General features: G+C 43.0%; 61 non-coding genes across 61 annotated transcripts; all 61 read left to right on the forward strand.

Moving 5' to 3' along the window:
• Positions 1–470: 470 nt before the first annotated feature.
• TRNAF-GAA (transfer RNA phenylalanine (anticodon GAA)) lies at positions 471–543 on the forward strand. The gene has a single exon. It is a non-coding gene; the product is annotated as a tRNA-Phe (tRNA).
• A 79-nt stretch (positions 544–622) lies between these two features.
• TRNAF-GAA (transfer RNA phenylalanine (anticodon GAA)) lies at positions 623–695 on the forward strand. The gene has a single exon. It is a non-coding gene; the product is annotated as a tRNA-Phe (tRNA).
• Positions 696–1,075: 380 nt separating this feature from the next.
• On the forward strand, positions 1,076–1,148 carry TRNAF-GAA (transfer RNA phenylalanine (anticodon GAA)). The gene has a single exon. It is a non-coding gene; the product is annotated as a tRNA-Phe (tRNA).
• A 79-nt stretch (positions 1,149–1,227) lies between these two features.
• Positions 1,228–1,300, forward strand: TRNAF-GAA (transfer RNA phenylalanine (anticodon GAA)). The gene has a single exon. It is a non-coding gene; the product is annotated as a tRNA-Phe (tRNA).
• Positions 1,301–1,529: 229 nt separating this feature from the next.
• TRNAF-GAA (transfer RNA phenylalanine (anticodon GAA)) lies at positions 1,530–1,602 on the forward strand. The gene has a single exon. It is a non-coding gene; the product is annotated as a tRNA-Phe (tRNA).
• A 79-nt stretch (positions 1,603–1,681) lies between these two features.
• TRNAF-GAA (transfer RNA phenylalanine (anticodon GAA)) lies at positions 1,682–1,754 on the forward strand. Its single transcript has one exon. It is a non-coding gene; the product is annotated as a tRNA-Phe (tRNA).
• Positions 1,755–1,982: 228 nt separating this feature from the next.
• TRNAF-GAA (transfer RNA phenylalanine (anticodon GAA)) lies at positions 1,983–2,055 on the forward strand. Its single transcript has one exon. It is a non-coding gene; the product is annotated as a tRNA-Phe (tRNA).
• A 79-nt stretch (positions 2,056–2,134) lies between these two features.
• TRNAF-GAA (transfer RNA phenylalanine (anticodon GAA)) lies at positions 2,135–2,207 on the forward strand. Its single transcript has one exon. It is a non-coding gene; the product is annotated as a tRNA-Phe (tRNA).
• Positions 2,208–2,587: 380 nt separating this feature from the next.
• On the forward strand, positions 2,588–2,660 carry TRNAF-GAA (transfer RNA phenylalanine (anticodon GAA)). The gene has a single exon. It is a non-coding gene; the product is annotated as a tRNA-Phe (tRNA).
• A 79-nt stretch (positions 2,661–2,739) lies between these two features.
• TRNAF-GAA (transfer RNA phenylalanine (anticodon GAA)) lies at positions 2,740–2,812 on the forward strand. Its single transcript has one exon. It is a non-coding gene; the product is annotated as a tRNA-Phe (tRNA).
• A 229-nt stretch (positions 2,813–3,041) lies between these two features.
• On the forward strand, positions 3,042–3,114 carry TRNAF-GAA (transfer RNA phenylalanine (anticodon GAA)). Its single transcript has one exon. It is a non-coding gene; the product is annotated as a tRNA-Phe (tRNA).
• Positions 3,115–3,193: 79 nt separating this feature from the next.
• TRNAF-GAA (transfer RNA phenylalanine (anticodon GAA)) lies at positions 3,194–3,266 on the forward strand. Its single transcript has one exon. It is a non-coding gene; the product is annotated as a tRNA-Phe (tRNA).
• A 668-nt stretch (positions 3,267–3,934) lies between these two features.
• On the forward strand, positions 3,935–4,007 carry TRNAF-GAA (transfer RNA phenylalanine (anticodon GAA)). The gene has a single exon. It is a non-coding gene; the product is annotated as a tRNA-Phe (tRNA).
• Positions 4,008–4,085: 78 nt separating this feature from the next.
• Positions 4,086–4,158, forward strand: TRNAF-GAA (transfer RNA phenylalanine (anticodon GAA)). Its single transcript has one exon. It is a non-coding gene; the product is annotated as a tRNA-Phe (tRNA).
• Positions 4,159–4,538: 380 nt separating this feature from the next.
• On the forward strand, positions 4,539–4,611 carry TRNAF-GAA (transfer RNA phenylalanine (anticodon GAA)). The gene has a single exon. It is a non-coding gene; the product is annotated as a tRNA-Phe (tRNA).
• Positions 4,612–4,840: 229 nt separating this feature from the next.
• TRNAC-GCA (transfer RNA cysteine (anticodon GCA)) lies at positions 4,841–4,913 on the forward strand. Its single transcript has one exon. It is a non-coding gene; the product is annotated as a tRNA-Cys (tRNA).
• Positions 4,914–4,992: 79 nt separating this feature from the next.
• Positions 4,993–5,064, forward strand: TRNAF-GAA (transfer RNA phenylalanine (anticodon GAA)). Its single transcript has one exon. It is a non-coding gene; the product is annotated as a tRNA-Phe (tRNA).
• A 229-nt stretch (positions 5,065–5,293) lies between these two features.
• TRNAF-GAA (transfer RNA phenylalanine (anticodon GAA)) lies at positions 5,294–5,366 on the forward strand. The gene has a single exon. It is a non-coding gene; the product is annotated as a tRNA-Phe (tRNA).
• A 381-nt stretch (positions 5,367–5,747) lies between these two features.
• TRNAF-GAA (transfer RNA phenylalanine (anticodon GAA)) lies at positions 5,748–5,820 on the forward strand. Its single transcript has one exon. It is a non-coding gene; the product is annotated as a tRNA-Phe (tRNA).
• Positions 5,821–6,199: 379 nt separating this feature from the next.
• Positions 6,200–6,272, forward strand: TRNAF-GAA (transfer RNA phenylalanine (anticodon GAA)). The gene has a single exon. It is a non-coding gene; the product is annotated as a tRNA-Phe (tRNA).
• Positions 6,273–6,499: 227 nt separating this feature from the next.
• TRNAF-GAA (transfer RNA phenylalanine (anticodon GAA)) lies at positions 6,500–6,572 on the forward strand. Its single transcript has one exon. It is a non-coding gene; the product is annotated as a tRNA-Phe (tRNA).
• Positions 6,573–6,802: 230 nt separating this feature from the next.
• Positions 6,803–6,875, forward strand: TRNAF-GAA (transfer RNA phenylalanine (anticodon GAA)). Its single transcript has one exon. It is a non-coding gene; the product is annotated as a tRNA-Phe (tRNA).
• A 227-nt stretch (positions 6,876–7,102) lies between these two features.
• Positions 7,103–7,175, forward strand: TRNAF-GAA (transfer RNA phenylalanine (anticodon GAA)). The gene has a single exon. It is a non-coding gene; the product is annotated as a tRNA-Phe (tRNA).
• Positions 7,176–7,405: 230 nt separating this feature from the next.
• Positions 7,406–7,478, forward strand: TRNAF-GAA (transfer RNA phenylalanine (anticodon GAA)). Its single transcript has one exon. It is a non-coding gene; the product is annotated as a tRNA-Phe (tRNA).
• A 228-nt stretch (positions 7,479–7,706) lies between these two features.
• On the forward strand, positions 7,707–7,779 carry TRNAF-GAA (transfer RNA phenylalanine (anticodon GAA)). Its single transcript has one exon. It is a non-coding gene; the product is annotated as a tRNA-Phe (tRNA).
• A 79-nt stretch (positions 7,780–7,858) lies between these two features.
• Positions 7,859–7,931, forward strand: TRNAF-GAA (transfer RNA phenylalanine (anticodon GAA)). The gene has a single exon. It is a non-coding gene; the product is annotated as a tRNA-Phe (tRNA).
• A 229-nt stretch (positions 7,932–8,160) lies between these two features.
• TRNAC-GCA (transfer RNA cysteine (anticodon GCA)) lies at positions 8,161–8,233 on the forward strand. The gene has a single exon. It is a non-coding gene; the product is annotated as a tRNA-Cys (tRNA).
• A 79-nt stretch (positions 8,234–8,312) lies between these two features.
• TRNAF-GAA (transfer RNA phenylalanine (anticodon GAA)) lies at positions 8,313–8,385 on the forward strand. Its single transcript has one exon. It is a non-coding gene; the product is annotated as a tRNA-Phe (tRNA).
• A 78-nt stretch (positions 8,386–8,463) lies between these two features.
• On the forward strand, positions 8,464–8,536 carry TRNAF-GAA (transfer RNA phenylalanine (anticodon GAA)). Its single transcript has one exon. It is a non-coding gene; the product is annotated as a tRNA-Phe (tRNA).
• A 230-nt stretch (positions 8,537–8,766) lies between these two features.
• TRNAF-GAA (transfer RNA phenylalanine (anticodon GAA)) lies at positions 8,767–8,839 on the forward strand. Its single transcript has one exon. It is a non-coding gene; the product is annotated as a tRNA-Phe (tRNA).
• Positions 8,840–9,218: 379 nt separating this feature from the next.
• Positions 9,219–9,291, forward strand: TRNAF-GAA (transfer RNA phenylalanine (anticodon GAA)). The gene has a single exon. It is a non-coding gene; the product is annotated as a tRNA-Phe (tRNA).
• Positions 9,292–9,518: 227 nt separating this feature from the next.
• Positions 9,519–9,591, forward strand: TRNAF-GAA (transfer RNA phenylalanine (anticodon GAA)). The gene has a single exon. It is a non-coding gene; the product is annotated as a tRNA-Phe (tRNA).
• A 381-nt stretch (positions 9,592–9,972) lies between these two features.
• Positions 9,973–10,045, forward strand: TRNAF-GAA (transfer RNA phenylalanine (anticodon GAA)). Its single transcript has one exon. It is a non-coding gene; the product is annotated as a tRNA-Phe (tRNA).
• Positions 10,046–10,124: 79 nt separating this feature from the next.
• Positions 10,125–10,197, forward strand: TRNAF-GAA (transfer RNA phenylalanine (anticodon GAA)). The gene has a single exon. It is a non-coding gene; the product is annotated as a tRNA-Phe (tRNA).
• A 229-nt stretch (positions 10,198–10,426) lies between these two features.
• On the forward strand, positions 10,427–10,499 carry TRNAF-GAA (transfer RNA phenylalanine (anticodon GAA)). Its single transcript has one exon. It is a non-coding gene; the product is annotated as a tRNA-Phe (tRNA).
• Positions 10,500–10,576: 77 nt separating this feature from the next.
• On the forward strand, positions 10,577–10,649 carry TRNAF-GAA (transfer RNA phenylalanine (anticodon GAA)). The gene has a single exon. It is a non-coding gene; the product is annotated as a tRNA-Phe (tRNA).
• A 78-nt stretch (positions 10,650–10,727) lies between these two features.
• Positions 10,728–10,800, forward strand: TRNAF-GAA (transfer RNA phenylalanine (anticodon GAA)). Its single transcript has one exon. It is a non-coding gene; the product is annotated as a tRNA-Phe (tRNA).
• A 532-nt stretch (positions 10,801–11,332) lies between these two features.
• Positions 11,333–11,405, forward strand: TRNAF-GAA (transfer RNA phenylalanine (anticodon GAA)). Its single transcript has one exon. It is a non-coding gene; the product is annotated as a tRNA-Phe (tRNA).
• Positions 11,406–11,785: 380 nt separating this feature from the next.
• TRNAF-GAA (transfer RNA phenylalanine (anticodon GAA)) lies at positions 11,786–11,858 on the forward strand. Its single transcript has one exon. It is a non-coding gene; the product is annotated as a tRNA-Phe (tRNA).
• A 228-nt stretch (positions 11,859–12,086) lies between these two features.
• TRNAF-GAA (transfer RNA phenylalanine (anticodon GAA)) lies at positions 12,087–12,159 on the forward strand. The gene has a single exon. It is a non-coding gene; the product is annotated as a tRNA-Phe (tRNA).
• A 381-nt stretch (positions 12,160–12,540) lies between these two features.
• TRNAF-GAA (transfer RNA phenylalanine (anticodon GAA)) lies at positions 12,541–12,613 on the forward strand. Its single transcript has one exon. It is a non-coding gene; the product is annotated as a tRNA-Phe (tRNA).
• Positions 12,614–12,690: 77 nt separating this feature from the next.
• On the forward strand, positions 12,691–12,763 carry TRNAF-GAA (transfer RNA phenylalanine (anticodon GAA)). Its single transcript has one exon. It is a non-coding gene; the product is annotated as a tRNA-Phe (tRNA).
• Positions 12,764–12,841: 78 nt separating this feature from the next.
• Positions 12,842–12,914, forward strand: TRNAF-GAA (transfer RNA phenylalanine (anticodon GAA)). Its single transcript has one exon. It is a non-coding gene; the product is annotated as a tRNA-Phe (tRNA).
• Positions 12,915–13,143: 229 nt separating this feature from the next.
• TRNAF-GAA (transfer RNA phenylalanine (anticodon GAA)) lies at positions 13,144–13,216 on the forward strand. The gene has a single exon. It is a non-coding gene; the product is annotated as a tRNA-Phe (tRNA).
• A 78-nt stretch (positions 13,217–13,294) lies between these two features.
• TRNAF-GAA (transfer RNA phenylalanine (anticodon GAA)) lies at positions 13,295–13,367 on the forward strand. The gene has a single exon. It is a non-coding gene; the product is annotated as a tRNA-Phe (tRNA).
• Positions 13,368–13,444: 77 nt separating this feature from the next.
• On the forward strand, positions 13,445–13,517 carry TRNAF-GAA (transfer RNA phenylalanine (anticodon GAA)). Its single transcript has one exon. It is a non-coding gene; the product is annotated as a tRNA-Phe (tRNA).
• Positions 13,518–13,884: 367 nt separating this feature from the next.
• On the forward strand, positions 13,885–13,957 carry TRNAF-GAA (transfer RNA phenylalanine (anticodon GAA)). Its single transcript has one exon. It is a non-coding gene; the product is annotated as a tRNA-Phe (tRNA).
• A 226-nt stretch (positions 13,958–14,183) lies between these two features.
• Positions 14,184–14,256, forward strand: TRNAF-GAA (transfer RNA phenylalanine (anticodon GAA)). Its single transcript has one exon. It is a non-coding gene; the product is annotated as a tRNA-Phe (tRNA).
• A 230-nt stretch (positions 14,257–14,486) lies between these two features.
• On the forward strand, positions 14,487–14,559 carry TRNAF-GAA (transfer RNA phenylalanine (anticodon GAA)). The gene has a single exon. It is a non-coding gene; the product is annotated as a tRNA-Phe (tRNA).
• Positions 14,560–15,240: 681 nt separating this feature from the next.
• On the forward strand, positions 15,241–15,313 carry TRNAF-GAA (transfer RNA phenylalanine (anticodon GAA)). The gene has a single exon. It is a non-coding gene; the product is annotated as a tRNA-Phe (tRNA).
• A 78-nt stretch (positions 15,314–15,391) lies between these two features.
• TRNAF-GAA (transfer RNA phenylalanine (anticodon GAA)) lies at positions 15,392–15,464 on the forward strand. The gene has a single exon. It is a non-coding gene; the product is annotated as a tRNA-Phe (tRNA).
• Positions 15,465–15,844: 380 nt separating this feature from the next.
• TRNAF-GAA (transfer RNA phenylalanine (anticodon GAA)) lies at positions 15,845–15,917 on the forward strand. Its single transcript has one exon. It is a non-coding gene; the product is annotated as a tRNA-Phe (tRNA).
• Positions 15,918–16,145: 228 nt separating this feature from the next.
• Positions 16,146–16,218, forward strand: TRNAF-GAA (transfer RNA phenylalanine (anticodon GAA)). The gene has a single exon. It is a non-coding gene; the product is annotated as a tRNA-Phe (tRNA).
• A 381-nt stretch (positions 16,219–16,599) lies between these two features.
• Positions 16,600–16,672, forward strand: TRNAF-GAA (transfer RNA phenylalanine (anticodon GAA)). Its single transcript has one exon. It is a non-coding gene; the product is annotated as a tRNA-Phe (tRNA).
• Positions 16,673–16,749: 77 nt separating this feature from the next.
• On the forward strand, positions 16,750–16,822 carry TRNAF-GAA (transfer RNA phenylalanine (anticodon GAA)). The gene has a single exon. It is a non-coding gene; the product is annotated as a tRNA-Phe (tRNA).
• Positions 16,823–16,900: 78 nt separating this feature from the next.
• TRNAF-GAA (transfer RNA phenylalanine (anticodon GAA)) lies at positions 16,901–16,973 on the forward strand. The gene has a single exon. It is a non-coding gene; the product is annotated as a tRNA-Phe (tRNA).
• Positions 16,974–17,353: 380 nt separating this feature from the next.
• On the forward strand, positions 17,354–17,426 carry TRNAF-GAA (transfer RNA phenylalanine (anticodon GAA)). The gene has a single exon. It is a non-coding gene; the product is annotated as a tRNA-Phe (tRNA).
• A 77-nt stretch (positions 17,427–17,503) lies between these two features.
• TRNAF-GAA (transfer RNA phenylalanine (anticodon GAA)) lies at positions 17,504–17,576 on the forward strand. The gene has a single exon. It is a non-coding gene; the product is annotated as a tRNA-Phe (tRNA).
• A 79-nt stretch (positions 17,577–17,655) lies between these two features.
• TRNAF-GAA (transfer RNA phenylalanine (anticodon GAA)) lies at positions 17,656–17,728 on the forward strand. The gene has a single exon. It is a non-coding gene; the product is annotated as a tRNA-Phe (tRNA).
• A 216-nt stretch (positions 17,729–17,944) lies between these two features.
• On the forward strand, positions 17,945–18,017 carry TRNAF-GAA (transfer RNA phenylalanine (anticodon GAA)). Its single transcript has one exon. It is a non-coding gene; the product is annotated as a tRNA-Phe (tRNA).
• Positions 18,018–18,243: 226 nt separating this feature from the next.
• Positions 18,244–18,316, forward strand: TRNAF-GAA (transfer RNA phenylalanine (anticodon GAA)). The gene has a single exon. It is a non-coding gene; the product is annotated as a tRNA-Phe (tRNA).
• Positions 18,317–18,403: the final 87 nt, after the last annotated feature.

The following is an 18,403-nucleotide window of genomic DNA, read 5'->3' on the forward strand; positions in this document are numbered from 1 at the left end:
TGTTTGCACGAAAGAGAGCCGAAATGGCTCAGATGGGAGAGCGTAAGACTGAAGATCTAAAGGTCCCTGGTTCGATCCCGGGTTTCGGCAACACGAGTGCTTTTTGGGTCGTGTATCTTTAAGTAAATTATTTGCTTCAGTAAAGTTTCCTTGTTTGCATGAAAGAGAGCTGAAATACCTCAGTTTTGAAAGCGTTAGACTGAAGATCTAAAGGTCCCTGGTTCGATCCCGGGTTTCGGCAACAAGAAAGGCTTTTGGGTCGTATACATTAAAGTAAACTGTTTTCCTATGCAAAGTGTCCCTGTTTGCGTGAAAAAGAGCCGAAATAGCTCAGTTGGGAGAGCGTTAGACTGAAGATCTAAAGGTCCCAAGTTCGATCCCGGGTTTCGGCAATATGAAATCTTTTTGGATCATGTTTCTTAAAGTAAATTATTTCCTCCAGGAAAGTTTCCCTGGTAGCATGAAATAGAGCCAAAATAGCTCAGTTGGGAGAGCGTTAGACTGAAGATCTAAAGGTCCCTGGTTCGATCCCGGGTTTCGGCAACACGAGTGCTTTTTTGGGTCGTGTATCTTAAAGTAAATTATTTGCTTCAGTAAAGTTTCCCTGTTTGCACGAAAGAGAGCCGAAATAGCTCAGTTGGGAGAGCGTTAGACTGAAGATCTAAAGGTCCCTGGTTCGATCCCGGGTTTCGGTAACACGAGTGCTTTTTGGGTCGTGTATCTTTAAGTAAATTATTTGCTTCAGTAAAGTTTCCTTGTTTGCATGAAAGAGAGCTGAAATACCTCAGTTTTGAGAGCGTTAGACTGAAGATCTAAAGGTCCCTGGTTCGATCCCGGGTTTCGGCAACAAGAAAGGCTTTTGGGTCGTATACATTAAAGTAAACTGTTATCCTATGCAAAGTTTCCCTGTTTGCGTGAAAAAGAGCCGAAATAGCTCAGTTGGGAGAGCGTTAGACTGAAGATCTAAAGGTCCCAAGTTCGATCCCGGGTTTCGGCAATATGAAATCTTTTTGGATCATGTTTCTTAAAGTAAATTATTTCCTCCAGGAAAGTTTCCCTGGTAGCATGAAATAGAGCCAAAATAGCTCAGTTGGGAGAGCGTTAGACTGAAGATCTAAAGGTCCCTGGTTCGATCCCGGGTTTCGGCAACACGAGTGCTTTTTTGGGTCGTGTATCTTAAAGTAAATTATTTGCTTCAGTAAAGTTTCCCTGTTTGCACGAAAGAGAGCCGAAATAGCTCAGTTGGGAGAGCGTTAGACTGAAGATCTAAAGGTCCCTGGTTCGATCCCGGGTTTCGGCAACACGAGTGCTTTTTGGGTCGTGTATCTTTAAGTAAATTATTTGCTTCAGTAAAGTTTTCTTGTTTGCATGAAAGAGAGCTGAAATACCTCAGTTGGGAGAGCGTTAGACTGAAGATCTAAAGGTCCCTGGTTTGATCCCGGGTTTCGGCAACAAGAAAGGCTTTTGGGTCGTATACATTAAAGTAAACTGTTTTCCTATGTAAAGTTTCCCTGTTTGCGTGAAATAGAGCCGAAATAGCTCAGTTGGGAGAGCGTTAGACTGAAGATCTAAAGGTCCCTGGTTCGATCCCGGGTTTCGGCAACACGAGTGCTTTTTTGGGTCGTGTATCTTAAAGTAAATAATTTGCTTCAGTAAAGTTTCCCTGTTTGCACGAAAGAGAGCCGAAATGGCTCAGATGGGAGAGCGTTAGACTGAAGATCTAAAGGTCCCTGGTTCGATCCCGGGTTTCGGCAACACGAGTGCTTTTTGGGTCGTGTATCTTTAAGTAAATTATTTGCTTCAGTAAAGTTTTCTTGTTTGCATGAAAGAGAGCTGAAATACCTTAGTTGGGAGAGCGTTAGACTGAAGATCTAAAGGTCCCTGGTTTGATCCCGGGTTTCGGCAACAAGAAAGGCTTTTGGGTCGTATACATTAAAGTAAACTGTTTTCCTATGTAAAGTTTCCCTGTTTTGTGAAAAAGAGCCGAAATAGCTCAGTTGGGAGAGCGTTAGACTGAAGATCTAAAGGTCCCTGGTTCGATCCCGGGTTTCGGCATCACGAGTGCTTTTTTGGGTCGTGTATCTTAAAGTAAATTATTTGCTTCAGTAAAGTTTCCCTGTTTGCACGAAAGAGAGCCGAAATAGCTCAGTTGGGAGAGCGTTAGACTGAAGATCTAAAGGTCCCTGGTTCGATCCCGGGTTTCGGTAACACGAGTGCTTTTTGGGTCGTGTATCTTTAAGTAAATTATTTGCTTCAGTAAAGTTTCCTTGTTTGCATGAAAGAGAGCTGAAATACCTCAGTTTTGAGAGCGTTAGACTGAAGATCTAAAGGTCCCTGGTTCGATCCCGGGTTTCGGCAACAAGAAAGGCTTTTGGGTCGTATACATTAAAGTAAACTGTTATCCTATGCAAAGTTTCCCTGTTTGCGTGAAAAAGAGCCGAAATAGCTCAGTTGGGAGAGCGTTAGACTGAAGATCTAAAGGTCCCAAGTTCGATCCCGGGTTTCGGCAATATGAAATCTTTTTGGATCATGTTTCTTAAAGTAAATTATTTCCTCCAGGAAAGTTTCCCTGGTAGCATGAAATAGAGCCAAAATAGCTCAGTTGGGAGAGCGTTAGACTGAAGATCTAAAGGTCCCTGGTTCGATCCCGGGTTTCGGCAACACGAGTGCTTTTTTGGGTCGTGTATCTTAAAGTAAATTATTTGCTTCAGTAAAGTTTCCCTGTTTGCACGAAAGAGAGCCGAAATAGCTCAGTTGGGAGAGCGTTAGACTGAAGATCTAAAGGTCCCTGGTTCGATCCCGGGTTTCGGCAACACGAGTGCTTTTTGGGTCGTGTATCTTTAAGTAAATTATTTGCTTCAGTAAAGTTTTCTTGTTTGCATGAAAGAGAGCTGAAATACCTCAGTTGGGAGAGCGTTAGACTGAAGATCTAAAGGTCCCTGGTTTGATCCCGGGTTTCGGCAACAAGAAAGGCTTTTGGGTCGTATACATTAAAGTAAACTGTTTTCCTATGTAAAGTTTCCCTGTTTGCGTGAAATAGAGCCGAAATAGCTCAGTTGGGAGAGCGTTAGACTGAAGATCTAAAGGTCCCTGGTTCGATCCCGGGTTTCGGCAACACGAGTGCTTTTTTGGGTCGTGTATCTTAAAGTAAATAATTTGCTTCAGTAAAGTTTCCCTGTTTGCACGAAAGAGAGCCGAAATGGCTCAGATGGGAGAGCGTTAGACTGAAGATCTAAAGGTCCCTGGTTCGATCCCGGGTTTCGGCAACACGAGTGCTTTTTGGGTCGTGTATCTTTAAGTAAATTATTTGCTTCAGTAAAGTTTTCTTGTTTGCATGAAAGAGAGCTGAAATACCTTAGTTGGGAGAGCGTTAGACTGAAGATCTAAAGGTCCCTGGTTTGATCCCGGGTTTCGGCAACAAGAAAGGCTTTTGGGTCGTATACATTAAAGTAAACTGTTTTCCTATGTAAAGTTTCCCTGTTTTGTGAAAAAGAGCCGAAATAGCTCAGTTGGGAGAGCGTTAGACTGAAGATCTAAAGGTCCCTGCTTCGATCCCGGGTTTCGGCAACACGAGTGCTTTTTGGGTCGTGTATCTTTAAGTAAATTATTTGCTTCAGTGAAGTTTCCTTGTTTGCATGAAAGAGAGCTGAAATACCTCAGTTGGGAGAGCGTTAGACTGAAGATATAAAGGTCCCTGGTTCTATCCCGGGTTTCGGCAACAAGAAAGGCTTTTGGGTCGTATACATTAAAGTAAACTGTTTTCCTATGTAAAGTTTCCCTGTTTGCGTGAAAAAGAGCCGAAATAGCTCAGTTGGGAGAGCGTTGGTCTGAAGATCTAAAGGTCCCGGGTTTCGGCAATATGAAATCTTTTTGGATCATGTATCTTAAGGTAAATTATTTCCAAAGGAAAGTTTCCCTGGTCGCAAGAAGAAGAGCCGAAATAGCTCAGTTGGGAGAGCGTTAGACTGAAGATCTAAAGGTCCCTGGTTCGATCCCGGGTTTCGGCAACAAGAAAGGCTTTTGGGTCGTATACATTAAAGTAAACTGTTTTCCTATGTAAAGTTTCCCTGTTTGCGTGAAAAAGAGCCGAAATAGCTCAGTTGGGAGAGCGTTAGACTGAAGATCTAAAGGTCCCTGGTTCGATCCCGGGTTTCGGCAATATGAAATTTTTTTGGATCATGTATCATAAAGTAAATTATTTCCAAAGGAAAGTTTCCCTGGTCGCAAGAAGAAGAGCCGAAATAGCTCAGTTGGGAGAGCGTTAGGCTGAAGATCTAAAGGTCCCTGGTTCGATCCCGGGTTTTGGCAACAAGAAAGGCTTTTGGGTCGTATACATTAAAGTAAATTGTTTTCCTATGTAAAGTTTCCCTGTTTGCGTGAAAAAGAGCCGAAATAGCTCAGTTGGGAGAGCGTAAGACTGAAGATCTAAAGGTCCCTGGTTCGATCCCGGGTTTCGGCAACACGAGTGCTTTTTTGGGTCGTGTATCTTAAAGTAAATTATTTGCTTCAGTAAAGTTTCCCTGTTTGCACGAAAGAGAGCCGAAATAGCTCAGTTGGGAGAGCGTTAGACTGAAGATCTAAAGATCCCTGGTTCGATCCCGGGTTTCGGCAACACGAGTGCTTTTTGGGTCGTGTATCTTTAAGTAAATTATTTGCTTCAGTAAAGTTTTCTTGTTTGCATGAAAGAGAGCTGAAATACCTCAGTTGGGAGAGCGTTAGACTGAAGATCTAAAGGTCCCTGGTTCGATCCCGGGTTTCGGCAACAAGAAAGGCTTTTGGGTCGTATACATTAAAGTAAACTGTTTTTCTATGTAAAGTTTCCCTGTTTGCGTGAAAAAGAGCCGAAATAGCTCAGTTGGGAGAGCGTTAGACTGCAGATCTAAAGGACCCTGGTTCGATCCCGGGTTTCGGCAACACGAGTGCTTTTTTGGGTCGTGTATCTTAAAGTAAATTATTTGCTTCAGTAAAGTTTCCCTGTTTGCACGAAAGAGAGCCGAAATAGCTCAGTTGGGAGAGCGTTAGACTGAAGATCTAAAGGTCCTGGTTCGATCCCGGGTTTCGGCAACACGAGTGCTTTTTGGGTCGTGTATCTTTAAGTAAATTATTTGCTTCAGTAAAGTTTTCTTGTTTGCATGAAAGAGAGCTGAAATACCTCAGTTGGGAGAGCGTTAGACTGAAGATCTAAAGGTCCCTGGTTCGATCCCGGGTTTCGGCAACAAGAAAGGCTTTTGGGTCTTATACATTAAAGTAAACTGTTTTCCTATGTAAAATTTCCCTTTATGCGTGAAAAAGAGCCGAAATAGCTCAGTTGGGAGAGCGTTAGACTGAAGATCTAAAGGTCCCTGGTTCGATCCCGGGTTTCGGCAACACGAGTGCTTTTTTGGGTCGTGTATCTTAAAGTAAATTATTTGCTTCAGTAAAGTTTCCCTGTTTGCACGAAAGAGAGCCGAAATAGCTCAGTTGGGAGAGCGTTAGACAGAAGATCTAAAGGTCCCTGGTTCGATCCCGGGTTTCGGCAACACGAGTGCTTTTTGGGTCGTGTATCTTTAAGTAAATTATTTGCTTCAGTAAAGTTTTCTTGTTTGCATGAAAGAGAGCTGAAATACCTCAGTTGGGAGAGCGTTAGACTGAAGATCTAAAGGTCCCTGTCTTGATCCCGGGTTTCGGCAACAAGAAAGGCTTTTGGGTCGTATACATTAAAGTAAACTGTTTTCCTATGTAAAGTTTCCCTTTTTGCGTGAAAAAGAGCCGAAATAGCTCAGTTGGGAGAGCGTTAGACTGAAGATCTAAAGGTCCCTGGTTCGATCCCGGGTTTCGGCAATATGAAATTTTTTTGGATCATGTATCTTAAAGAAAATTATTTCCAAAGGAAAGTTTCCCTGGTCGCAAGAAGAAGAGCCGAAATAGCTCAGTTGGGAGAGCGTTAGGCTGAAGATCTAAAGGTCCCTGGTTCGATCCCGGGTTTGGGCAACACGAGTGCTTTTTGGGTCGTGTATCTTTAAGTAAATTATTTGCTTCAGTAAAGTTTCCTTGTTTGCATGAAAGAGAGCTGAAATACCTCAGTTGGGAGAGCGTTAGACTGAAGATCTAAAGGTCCCTGGTTCGATCCCGGGTTTCGGCAACAAGAAAGGCTTTTGGGTCGTATACATTAAAGTAAACTGTTTTTCTATGTAAAGTTTCCCTGTTTGCGTGAAAAAGAGCCGAAATAGCTCAGTTGGGAGAGCGTTAGACTGAAGATCTAAAGGTCCCTGGTTCGATCCCGGGTTTCGGCAATATGAAATCTTTTTGGATCATGTATCTAAAAGTAAATTATTTCCAAAGGAAAGTTTCTCTGGTCGCAAGAAGAAGAGCCGAAATAGCTCAGTTGGGAGAGCGTTAGACTGAAGATCTAAAGGTAACTGGTTCGATCCCGGGTTTGGGCAACAAGAAAGGCTTTTGGGTCGTATACATTAAAGTAAACTGTTTTCCTAAGTAAAGTTTCCCTGTTTGCGTGAAAAGAGCCGAAATAGCTCAGTTGGGAGAGCGTTAGACTGAAGATCTAAAGGTCCCTGGTTCGATCCCGGGTTTCGGCAACACGAGTGCTTTTTTGGGTCGTGTATCTTAAAGTAAATTATTTGCTTCAGTAAAGTTTCCTTGTTTGCATGAAAGAGAGCTGAAATACCTCAGTTGGGAGAGCGTTAGACTGAAGATCTAAAGGTCTCTGGTTCGATCCCGGGTTTCGGCAACAAGAAAGGCTTTTGGGTCGCATACATTAAAGTAAACTGTTTTCCTATGTAAAGTTTCCCTGTTTGCGTGAAAAAGAGCCGAAATAGCTCAGTTGGGAGAGCGTTAGACTGAAGATCTAAAGGTCCCTGGTTCGATCCCGGGTTTCGGCAATATGAAATCTTTTTGGATCATGTATCTAAAAGTAAATTATTTCCAAAGGAAAGTTTCCCTGGTCGCAAGAAGAAGAGCCGAAATAGCTCAGTTGGGAGAGCGTTAGACTGAAGATCTAAAGGTAACTGGTTCGATCCCGGGTTTGGGCAACAAGAAAGGCTTTTGGGTCGTATACATTAAAGTAAACTGTTTTCCTAAGTAAAGTTTCCCTGTTTGCGTGAAAAGAGCCGAAATAGCTCAGTTGGGAGAGCGTTAGACTGAAGATCTAAAGGTCCCTGGTTCGATCCCGGGTTTCGGCAACACGAGTGCTTTTTTGGGTCGTGTATCTTAAAGTAAATTATTTGCTTCAGTAAAGTTTCCTTGTTTGCATGAAAGAGAGCTGAAATACCTCAGTTGGGAGAGCGTTAGACTGAAGATCTAAAGGTCTCTGGTTCGATCCCGGGTTTCGGCAACAAGAAAGGCTTTTGGGTCGCATACATTAAAGTAAACTGTTTTCCTATGTAAAGTTTCCCTGTTTGCGTGAAAAAGAGCCGAAATAGCTCAGTTGGGAGAGCGTTAGACTGAAGATCTAAAGGTCCCTGGTTCGATCCCGGGTTTCGGCAATATGAAATTTTTTTGGATCATGTATCATAAAGTAAATTATTTCCAAAGGAAAGTTTCCTTGTACGCAAGAAGAAGAGCCGAAATAGCTCAGTTGGGAGAGCGTTAGGCTGAAGATCTAAAGGTCCCTGGTTCGATCCCGGGTTTGGGCAACAAGAAAGGCTTTTGGGTCGTATACATTAAAGTAAATTGTTTTCCTATGTAAAGTTTCCCTGTTTGCGTGAAAAAGAGCCGAAATAGCTCAGTTGGGAGAGCGTTAGACTGAAGATCTAAAGGTCCCTGGTTCGATCCCGGGTTTCGGCAACACGAGTGCTTTTTTGGGTCGTGTATCTTAAAGTAAATTATTTGCTTCAGTAAAGTTTCCCTGTTTGCACGAAAGAGAGCCGAAATAGCTCAGTTGGGAGAGCGTTAGACTGAAGATCTAAAGATCCCTGGTTCGATCCCGGGTTTCGGCAACACGAGTGCTTTTTGGGTCGTGTATCTTTAAGTAAATTATTTGCTTCAGTAAAGTTTTCTTGTTTGCATGAAAGAGGGCTGAAATACCTCAGTTGGGAGAGCGTTAGACTGAAGATCTAAAGGTCCCTGGTTCGATCCCGGGTTTCGGCAACAAGAAAGGCTTTTGGGTCGTATACATTAAAGTAAACTGTTTTTCTATGTAAAGTTTCCCTGTTTGCGTGAAAAAGAGCCGAAATAGCTCAGTTGGGAGAGCGTTAGACTGCAGATCTAAAGGACCCTGGTTCGATCCCGGGTTTCGGCAACACGAGTGCTTTTTTGGGTCGTGTATCTTAAAGTAAATTATTTGCTTCAGTAAAGTTTCCCTGTTTGCACGAAAGAGAGCCGAAATAGCTCAGTTGGGAGAGCGTTAGACTGAAGATCTAAAGGTCCCTGGTTCGATCCCGGGTTTCGGCAACAAGAAAGGCTTTTGGGTCGTATACATTAAAGTAAACTGTTTTCCTATGTAAAATTTCCCTTTATGCGTGAAAAAGAGCCGAAATAGCTCAGTTGGGAGAGCGTTAGACTGAAGATCTAAAGGTCCCTGGTTCGATCCCGGGTTTCGGCAACACGAGTGCTTTTTTGGGTCGTGTATCTTAAAGTAAATTATTTGCTTCAGTAAAGTTTCCCTGTTTGCACGAAAGAGAGCCGAAATAGCTCAGTTGGGAGAGCGTTAGACAGAAGATCTAAAGGTCCCTGGTTCGATCCCGGGTTTCGGCAACAAGAAAGGCTTTTGGGTCGTATACATTAAAGTAAACTGTTTTCCTATGTAAAATTTCCCTTTATGCGTGAAAAAGAGCCGAAATAGCTCAGTTGGGAGAGCGTTAGACTGAAGATCTAAAGGTCCCTGGTTCGATCCCGGGTTTCGGCAATATGAAATTTTTTTGGATCATGTATCTTAAAGAAAATTATTTCCAAAGGAAAGTTTCCCTGGTCGCAAGAAGAAGAGCCGAAATAGCTCAGTTGGGAGAGCGTTAGGCTGAAGATCTAAAGGTCCCTGGTTCGATCCCGGGTTTGGGCAACACGAGTGCTTTTTGGGTCGTGTATCTTTAAGTAAATTATTTGCTTCAGTAAAGTTTCCTTGTTTGCATGAAAGAGAGCTGAAATACCTCAGTTGGGAGAGCGTTAGACTGAAGATCTAAAGGTCCCTGGTTCGATCCCGGGTTTCGGCAACAAGAAAGGCTTTTGGGTCGTATACATTAAAGTAAACTGTTTTTCTATGTAAAGTTTCCCTGTTTGCGTGAAAAAGAGCCGAAATAGCTCAGTTGGGAGAGCGTTAGACTGAAGATCTAAAGGTCCCTGGTTCGATCCCGGGTTTCGGCAATATGAAATCTTTTTGGATCATGTATCTAAAAGTAAATTATTTCCAAAGGAAAGTTTCCCTGGTCGCAAGAAGAAGAGCCGAAATAGCTCAGTTGGGAGAGCGTTAGACTGAAGATCTAAAGGTAACTGGTTCGATCCCGGGTTTGGGCAACAAGAAAGGCTTTTGGGTCGTATACATTAAAGTAAAATGTCTTCCTAAGTAAAGTTTCCCTGTTTGCGTGAAAAGAGCCGAAATAGCTCAGTTGGGAGAGCGTTAGACTGAAGATCTAAAGGTCCCTGGTTCGATCCCGGGTTTCGGCAACACGAGTGCTTTTTTGGGTCGTGTATCTTAAAGTAAATTATTTGCTTCAGTAAAGTTTCCCTGTTTGCACGAAAGAGAGCCGAAATAGCTTAGTTGGGAGAGCGTTAGACTGAAGATCTAAAGATCCCTGGTTCGATCCAGGGTTTCGGCAACACGAGTGCTTTTTGGGTCGTGTATCTTTAAGTAAATTATTTGCTTCAGTAAAGTTTTCTTGTTTGCATGAAAGAGAGCTGAAATACCTCAGTTGGGAGAGCGTTAGACTGAAGATCTAAAGGTCCCTGGTTCGATCCCGGGTTTCGGCAACAAGAAAGGCTTTTGGGTCGTATACATTAAAGTAAACTGTTTTCCTATGTAAAGTTTCCCTGTTTGCGTGAAAAAGAGCCGAAATAGCTCAGTTGGGAGAGCGTTAGACTGAAAATCTAAAGGTCCCTGGTTCGATCCCGGGTTTCGGCAACACGAGTGCTTTTTTGGGTCGTGTATCTTAAAGTAAATTATTTGCTTCAGTAAAGTTTCCCTGTTTGCACGAAAGAGAGCCGAAATAGCTCAGTTGGGAGAGCGTTAGACTGAAGATCTAAAGATCCCTGGTTCGATCCCGGGTTTCGGCAACACGAGTGCTTTTTGGGTCGTGTATCTTTAAGTAAATTATTTGCTTCAGTAAAGTTTCCTTGTTTGCATGAAAGAGAGCTGAAATACCTCAGATGGGAGAGCGTTAGACTGAAGATCTAAAGGTCCCTGGTTCTATCCCGGGTTTCGGCAACAAGAAAGGCTTTTGGGTCGTATACATTAAAGTAAACTGTTTTCCTATGTAAAGTTTCCCTGTTTGCGTGAAAAAGAGCCGAAATAGCTCAGTTGGGAGAGCGTTGGACTGAAGATCTAAAGGTCCCTGGTTCGATCCCGGGTTTCGGCAATATGAAATCTTTTTGGATCATGTATCTTAAAGTAAATTATTTCCAAAGGAAAGTTTCCCTGGTCGCAAGATGAAGAGCCGAAATAGCTCAGTTGGTAGAGCGTTAGACTGAAGATCTAAAGGTCCCTGGTTCGATCCCGGGTTTCGGCAACAAGAAAGACTTTTGGCTCGTATACATTAAAGTAAACTGTTTTCCTATGTAAAGTTTCCCTGTTTAAGTGAAAAAGAGCCGAAATAGCTCAGTCGGGAGAGCGTTAGACTGAAGATCTAAAGGTCCCTGGTTCGACCCCGGGTTTCGGCAACACGAGTGCTTTTTTGGGTCGTGTATCTTAAAGTAAATTATTTGCTTCAGTAAAGTTTCCCTGTTTGCACGAAAGAGAGCCGAAATAGCTCAGTTGGGAGAGCGTTAGACTGAAGATCTAAAGGTCCCTGGTTCGTTCCCGGGTTTCGGCAACACGAGTGCTTTTGGGGTCGTGTATCTTTAAGTAAATTATTTGCTTCAGTAAAGTTTTCTTGTTTGCATGAAAGAGAGCTGAAATACCTCAGTTGGGAGAGCGTTAGACTGAAGATCTAAAGGTCCCTGATTCGATCCCGGGTTTCGGCAATATGAAATCTTTTTGGATCATGTATCTTAAAGTAAATTATTTCCTCCAGGAAAGTTACTCTGGATGCATGAAAAAGAGCCGAAATAGCTCAGTTGAGAGAGCGTTAGACTGAAGATCTAAAGGTCATTGGTTCGATCCCGGGTTTCGGCAACAAGAAAGGCTTTTGGGTCGTTTACATTAAAGTAAACTGTTTTCCTATGCAAAGTTTCCCTGGTTGCGTGAAAAAGAGGCGAAATAGCTCAGTTGGGAGAGCGTTAGACTGAAGATCTAAAGGTCCCTGGTTCGATCCCGGGTTTCGGCAACACGAGTGCATTTTAGGTCGTGTCTCTTAAAGTAAATTATTTGCTTCAGTAAAGTTTCCCAGTTTACACGAAAGAGAGCCGAAATAGCTCAGTTGGGAGAGCGTTAGACTGAAGATCTAAAGGTCCCTGCTTCGATCCCGGGTTTCGGCAACACGAGTGCTTTTTGGGTCGTGTATCTTTAAGTAAATTATTTGCTTCAGTAAAGTTTCCTTGTTTGCATGAAAGAGAGCTGAAATACCTCAGTTGGGAGAGCGTTAGACTGAAGATCTAAAGGTCCCTGGTTCTATCCCGGGTTTCGGCAACAAGAAAGGCTTTTGGGTCGTATACATTAAAGTAAACTGTTTTCCTATGTAAAGTTTCCCTGTTTGCGTGAAAAAGAGCCGAAATAGCTCAGTTGGGAGAGCGTTGGACTGAAGATCTAAAGGTCCCTGGTTCGATCCCGGGTTTCGGCAATATGAAATCTTTTTGGATCATGTATCTTAAAGAAAATTATTACCAAAGGAAAGTTTCCCTGGTCGCAAGAAGAAGAGCCGAAATAGCTCAGTTGGGAGAGAGTTAGACTGAAGATCTAAAGGTCCCTGGTTCGATCCCAGGTTTCGGTAACAAGAAAGACTTTTGGCTCGTATACATTAAAGTAAACTGTTTTCCTATGTAAAGTTTCCCTGTTTAAGTGAAAAAGAGCCGAAATAGCTCAGTCGGGAGAGCGTTAGACTGAAGATCTAAAGGTCCCTGGTTCGATCCCGGGTTTCGGCAACACGAGTGCTTTTTTGGGTCGTGTATCTTAAAGTAAATTATTTGCTTCAGTAAAGTTTCCCTGTTTGCACGAAAGAGAGCCGAAATAGCTCAGTTGGGAGAGCGTTAGACTGAAGATCTAAAGGTCCCTGGTTCGTTCCCGGGTTTCGGCAACACGAGTGCTTTTTGGGTCGTGTATCTTTAAGTAAATTATTTGCTTCAGTAAAGTTTTCTTGTTTGCATGAAAGAGAGCTGAAATACCTCAGGTGGGAGAGCGTTAGACTGAAGATCTAAAGGTCCCTGGTTCGATCCCGGGTTTCGGCAACAAGAAAGGCTTTTGGGTCGTATACATTAAAGTAAACTGTTTTCCTATGTTAAGTTTCCCTGTTTGCGTGAAAAAGAGCCGAAATAGCTCAGTTGGGAGAGCGTTAGACTGAAGATCTAAAGGTCCCTGGTTCGATCCCGGGTTTCGGCAATATGAAATCTTTTTGGATCATGTATCTTAAAGTAAATTATTTCCAAAGGAAAGTTTCCCTGGTCGCAAGAAGAAGAGCCGAAATAGCTCAGTTGGGAGAGCGTTAGACTGAAGATCTAAAGGTCCCTGGTTCGATCCCGGGTTTGGGCAACAAGAAAGGCTTTTGGGTCGTATACATTAAAGTAAACTGTTTTCCTATGCAAAGTTTCCCTGGTTGCGTGAAAAAGAGGCGAAATAGCTCAGTTGGGAGAGCGTTAGACTGAAGATCTAAAGGTCCCTGGTTCGATCCCGGGTTTCGGCAACACGAGTGCTTTTTAGGTCGTGTTTCTTAAAGTAAATTATTTGCTTCAGTAAAGTTTCCTTGTTTGCATGAAAGAGAGCTGAAATACCTCAGTTGGGAGAGCGTTAGACTGAAGATCTAAAGGTCCCTGGTTGTATCCCGGGTTTCGGCAACAAGAAAGGCTTTTGGGTCGTATACATTAAAGTAAACTGTTTTCCTATGTAAAGTTTCCCTGTTTGCGTGAAAAAGAGCCGAAATAGCTCAGTTGGGAGAGCGTTGGACTGAAGATCTAAAGGTCCCTGGTTCGATCCCGGGTTTCGGCAACAAGAAAGGCTTTTGGGTCGTATACATTGAAGTAAACTGTTTTCCTATGTAAAGTTTCCCTGTTTGCGTGAAAAAGAGCCGAAATAGCTCAGTTGGGAGAGCGTTGGACTGAAGATCTAAAGGTCCCTGGTTCGATCCCGGGTTTCGGCAATATGAAATCTTTTTGGATCATGTATCTTAAAGTAAATTATTTCCAAAGGAAAGTTTCCCTGGTCGCAAGAAGAAGAGCCGAAATAGCTCAGTTGGGAGAGCGTTAGACTGAAGATCTAAAGGTCCCTGGTTCGATCCCGGGTTTCGGCAACACGAGTGCTTTTTGGGTCGTGTATCTTTAAGTAAATTATTTGCTTCAGTAAAGTTTTCTTGTTTGCGTGAAAGAGAGCTGAAAAACCTCAGTTGGGAGAGCGTTAGACTGAAGATCTAAAGGTCCCTGGTTCGATCCCGGGTTTCGGCGACAAGAAAGGCTTTTGGGTCGTATACATTAAAGCAAACTGTTTTCCTATGTAAAGTTTCCCTGTTTGCGTGAAAAAGAGCCGAAATAGCTCAGTTGGGAGAGCGTTAGACTGAAGATCTAAAGGTCCCGGGTTTCGGCAATATGAAATCTTTTTGGATCATGTATCTTAAAGTAAATTATTTCCAAAGGAAAGTTTCCCTGGTCGCAAGAAGAAGAGCCGAAATAGCTCAGTTGGGAGAGCGTTAGACTGAAGATCTAAAGGTCCCTGGTTCGATCCCGGGTTTCGGCAATATGAAATCTTTTTGGATCGTGTATCTTAAAATAAATTATTTCCAAAGGAAAGTTTCCTGGTTGCATGAAAAAGAGCCGAAATAGCTCAGTTGGGAGAGCGTTAGACTGAAGTTCTAAAGGTCCCTGGTTCGGGCCCGGATTTCGGCAACAAGAAAGGCTTTTGGGAGTATACATTCAAGTAAACTGTTTTCCTATGCAAAGTGTCCCTGGTTGCGTGAAAAAGAGCCGAAATGGCTCAGTTGGGAGAGCGTTAGACTGAAGATCTAAAGGTCCCTGGTTCGATCCCTGGTTTCGGCAACAAGAAAGGCTTTTGGGTCGTATACATTAAAGTAAACTGTTTTCCTAAGTAAAGTTTCCCTGTTTGCGTGAAAAAGAGCCGAAATAACTCAGTTGGGAGAGCGTTAGACTGAAGATCTAAAGGTCCCTGGTTCGATCCCGGGTTTCGGCAACACGAGTGCTTTTTTGGGTCGTGTATCTTAAAGTAAATTATTTGCTTCAGTAAAGTTTCCCTGTTTGCACGTAAGAGAGCCGAAATAGCTCAGTTGGGAGAGCGTTAGACTGAAGATCTAAAGGTCCCTGGTTCGATCCCGGGTTTCGGCAACACGAGTGCTTTTTGGGTCGTGTATCTTTAAGTAAATTATTTGCTTCAGTAAAATTTTCTTGTTTGCATGAAAGAGAGCTGAAATACCTCAGTTGGGAGAGCGTTAGACTGAAGATCTAAAGGTCCCTGGTTTGATCCCGGGTTTCGGCAACAAGAAAGGCTTTTGGGTCGTATACATTAAAGTAAACTGTTTTCCTATGTAAAGTTTCCCTGTTTGCGTGAAAAAGAGCCGAAATAGCTTAGTTGGGAGAGCGTTGGACTGAAGATCTAAAGGTCCCAGGTTCGATCCCGGGTTTCGGCAATATGAAATCTTTTTGGATCATGTATCTTAAAGTAAATTATTTCCAAAGGAAAGTTTCCCTGGTCGCAAGAAGAAGAGCCGAAATAGCTCAGTTGGGAGAGCGTTAGACTGAAGATCTAAATGTCCCTGGTTCGTTCCCGGGTTTCGGCAACACGAGTGCTTTTGGGGTCGTGTATCTTTAAGTAAATTATTTGCTTCAGTAAAGTTTTCTTGTTTGCATGAAAGAGAGCTGAAATACCTCAGTTGGGAGAGCGTTAGACTGAAGATCTAAAGGTCCCTGATTCGATCCCGGGTTTCGGCAATATGAAATCTTTTTGGATCATGTATCTTAAAGTAAATTATTTCCTCCAGGAAAGTTACTCTGGATGCATGAAAAAGAGCCGAAATAGCTCAGTTGAGAGAGCGTTAGACTGAAGATCTAAAGGTCCCTGGTTCGATCCCGGGTTTCGGCAACAAGAAAGGCTTTTGGGTCGTTTACATTAAAGTAAACTGTTTTCCTATGCAAAGTTTCCCTGGTTGCGTGAAAAAGAGGCGAAATAGCTCAGTTGGGAGAGCGTTAGACTGAAGATCTAAAGGTCCCTGGTTCGATCCCGGGTTTCGGCAACACGAGTGCATTTTAGGTCGTGTTTCTTAAAGTAAATTATTTGCTTCAGTAAAGTTTCCCAGTTTACACGAAAGAGAGCCGAAATAGCTCAGTTGGGAGAGCGTTAGACTGAAGATCTAAAGGTCCCTGCTTCGATCCCGGGTTTCGGCAACACGAGTGCTTTTTGGGTCGTGTATCTTTAAGTAAATTATTTGCTTCAGTAAAGTTTCCTTGTTTGCATGAAAGAGAGCTGAAATACCTCAGTTGGGAGAGCGTTAGACTGAAGATCTAAAGGTCCCTGGTTCTATCCCGGGTTTCGGCAACAAGAAAGGCTTTTGGGTCGTATACATTAAAGTAAACTGTTTTCCTATGTAAAGTTTCCCTGTTTGCGTGAAAAAGAGCCGAAATAGCTCAGTTGGGAGAGCGTTGGACTGAAGATCTAAAGGTCCCTGGTTCGATCCCGGGTTTCGGCAATATGAAATCTTTTTGGATCATGTATCTTAAAGTAAATTATTACCAAAGGAAAGTTTCCCTGGTCGCAAGAAGAAGAGCCGAAATAGCTCAGTTGGGAGAGAGTTAGACTGAAGATCTAAAGGTCCCTGGTTCGATCCCAGGTTTCGGCAACAAGAAAGACTTTTGGCTCGTATACATTAAAGTAAACTGTTTTCCTATGTAAAGTTTCCCTGTTTAAGTGAAAAAGAGCCGAAATAGCTCAGTCGGGAGAGCGTTAGACTGAAGATCTAAAGGTCCCTGGTTCGATCCCGGGTTTCGGCAACACGAGTGCTTTTTTGGGTCGTGTATCTTAAAGTAAATTATTTGCTTCAGTAAAGTTTCCCTGTTTGCACGAAAGAGAGCCGAAATAGCTCAGTTGGGAGAGCGTTAGACTGAAGATCTAAAGGTCCCTGGTTCGTTCCCGGGTTTCGGCAACACGAGTGCTTTTTGGGTCGTGTATCTTTAAGTAAATTATTTGCTTCAGTAAAGTTTTCTTGTTTGCATGAAAGAGAGCTGAAATACCTCAGGTGGGAGAGCGTTAGACTGAAGATCTAAAGGTCCCTGGTTCGATCCCGGGTTTCGGCAACAAGAAAGGCTTTTGGGTCGTATACATTAAAGTAAACTGTTTTCCTATGTTAAGTTTCCCTGTTTGCGTGAAAAAGAGCCGAAATAGCTCAGTTGGGAGAGCGTTAGACTGAAGATCTAAAGGTCCCTGGTTCGATCCCGGGTTTCGGCAATATGAAATCTTTTTGGATCATGTATCTTAAAGTAAATTATTTCCAAAGGAAAGTTTCCCTGGTCGCAAGAAGAAGAGCCGAAATAGCTCAGTTGGGAGAGCGTTAGACTGAAGATCTAAAGGTCCCTGGTTCGATCCCGGGTTTGGGCAACAAGAAAGGCTTTTGGGTCGTATACATTAAAGTAAACTGTTTTCCTATGCAAAGTTTCCCTGGTTGCGTGAAAAAGAGGCGAAATAGCTCAGTTGGGAGAGCGTTAGACTGAAGATCTAAAGGTCCCTGGTTCGATCCCGGGTTTCGGCAACACGAGTGCTTTTTAGGTCGTGTTTCTTAAAGTAAATTATTTGCTTCAGTAAAGTTTCCTTGTTTGCATGAAAGAGAGCTGAAATACCTCAGTTGGGAGAGCGTTAGACTGAAGATCTAAAGGTCCCTGGTTGTATCCCGGGTTTCGGCAACAAGAAAGGCTTTTGGGTCGTATACATTAAAGTAAACTGTTTTCCTATGTAAAGTTTCCCTGTTTGCGTGAAAAAGAGCCGAAATAGCTCAGTTGGGAGAGCGTTGGACTGAAGATCTAAAGGTCACTGGTTCGATCCCGGGTTTCGGCAACAAGAAAGGCTTTTGGGTCGTATACATTAAAGTAAACTGTTTTCCTATGTAAAGTTTCCCTGTTTGCGTGAAAAAGAGCCGAAATAGCTCAGTTGGGAGAGCGTTGGACTGAAGATCTAAAGGTCCCTGGTTCGATCCCGGGTTTCGGCAATATGAAATCTTTTTGGATCATGTATCTTAAAGTAAATTATTTCCAAAGGAAAGTTTCCCTGGTCGCAAGAAGAAGAGCCGAAATAGCTCAGTTGGGAGAGCGTTAGACTGAAGATCTAAAGGTCCCTGGTTCGATCCCGGGTTTCGGCAACACGAGTGCTTTTTTGGGTCATGTATCTTAAAGTAAATTATTTGCTTCAGTAAAGTTTCCCTGTTTGCACGAAAGAGAGCCGAAATAGCTCAGTTGGGAGAGCGTTAGACTGAAGATCTAAAGGTCCCTGGTTCGATCCCGGGTTTCGGCGACAAGAAAGGCTTTTGGGTCGTATACATTAAAGCAAACTGTTTTCCTATGTAAAGTTTCCCTGTTTGCGTGAAAAAGAGCCGAAATAGCTCAGTTGGGAGAGCGTTAGACTGAAGATCTAAAGGTCCCGGGTTTCGGCAATATGAAATCTTTTTGGATCATGTATCTTAAAGTAAATTATTTCCAAAGGAAAGTTTCCCTGGTCGCAAGAAGAAGAGCCGAAATAGCTCAGTTGGGAGAGCGTTAGACTGAAGATCTAAAGGTCCCTGGTTCGATCCCGGGTTTCGGCAATATGAAATCTTTTTGGATCGTGTATCTTAAAATAAATTATTTCCAAAGGAAAGTTTCCTGGTTGCATGAAAAAGAGCCGAAATAGCTCAGTTGGGAGAGCGTTAGACTGAAGTTCTAAAGGTCCCTGGTTCGGGCCCGGATTTCGGCAACAAGAAAGGCTTTTGGGAGTATACATTCAAGTAAACTGTTTTCCTATGCAAAGTGTCCCTGGTTGCGTGAAAAAGAGCCGAAATGGCTCAGTTGGGAGAGCGTTAGACTGAAGATCTAAAGGTCCCTGGTTCGATCCCTGGTTTCGGCAACAAGAAAGGCTTTTGGGTCGTATACATTAAAGTAAACTGTTTTCCTAAGTAAAGTTTCCCTGTTTGCGTGAAAAAGAGCCGAAATA

The sequence above is a fragment of the Phalangium opilio genome, unplaced genomic scaffold (genome assembly GCF_054372755.1).
Source record: "Phalangium opilio isolate 3A_F unplaced genomic scaffold, DU_Popi_V2 ptg000038l_1, whole genome shotgun sequence".
Taxonomy (NCBI): domain Eukaryota; kingdom Metazoa; phylum Arthropoda; class Arachnida; order Opiliones; family Phalangiidae; genus Phalangium; species Phalangium opilio.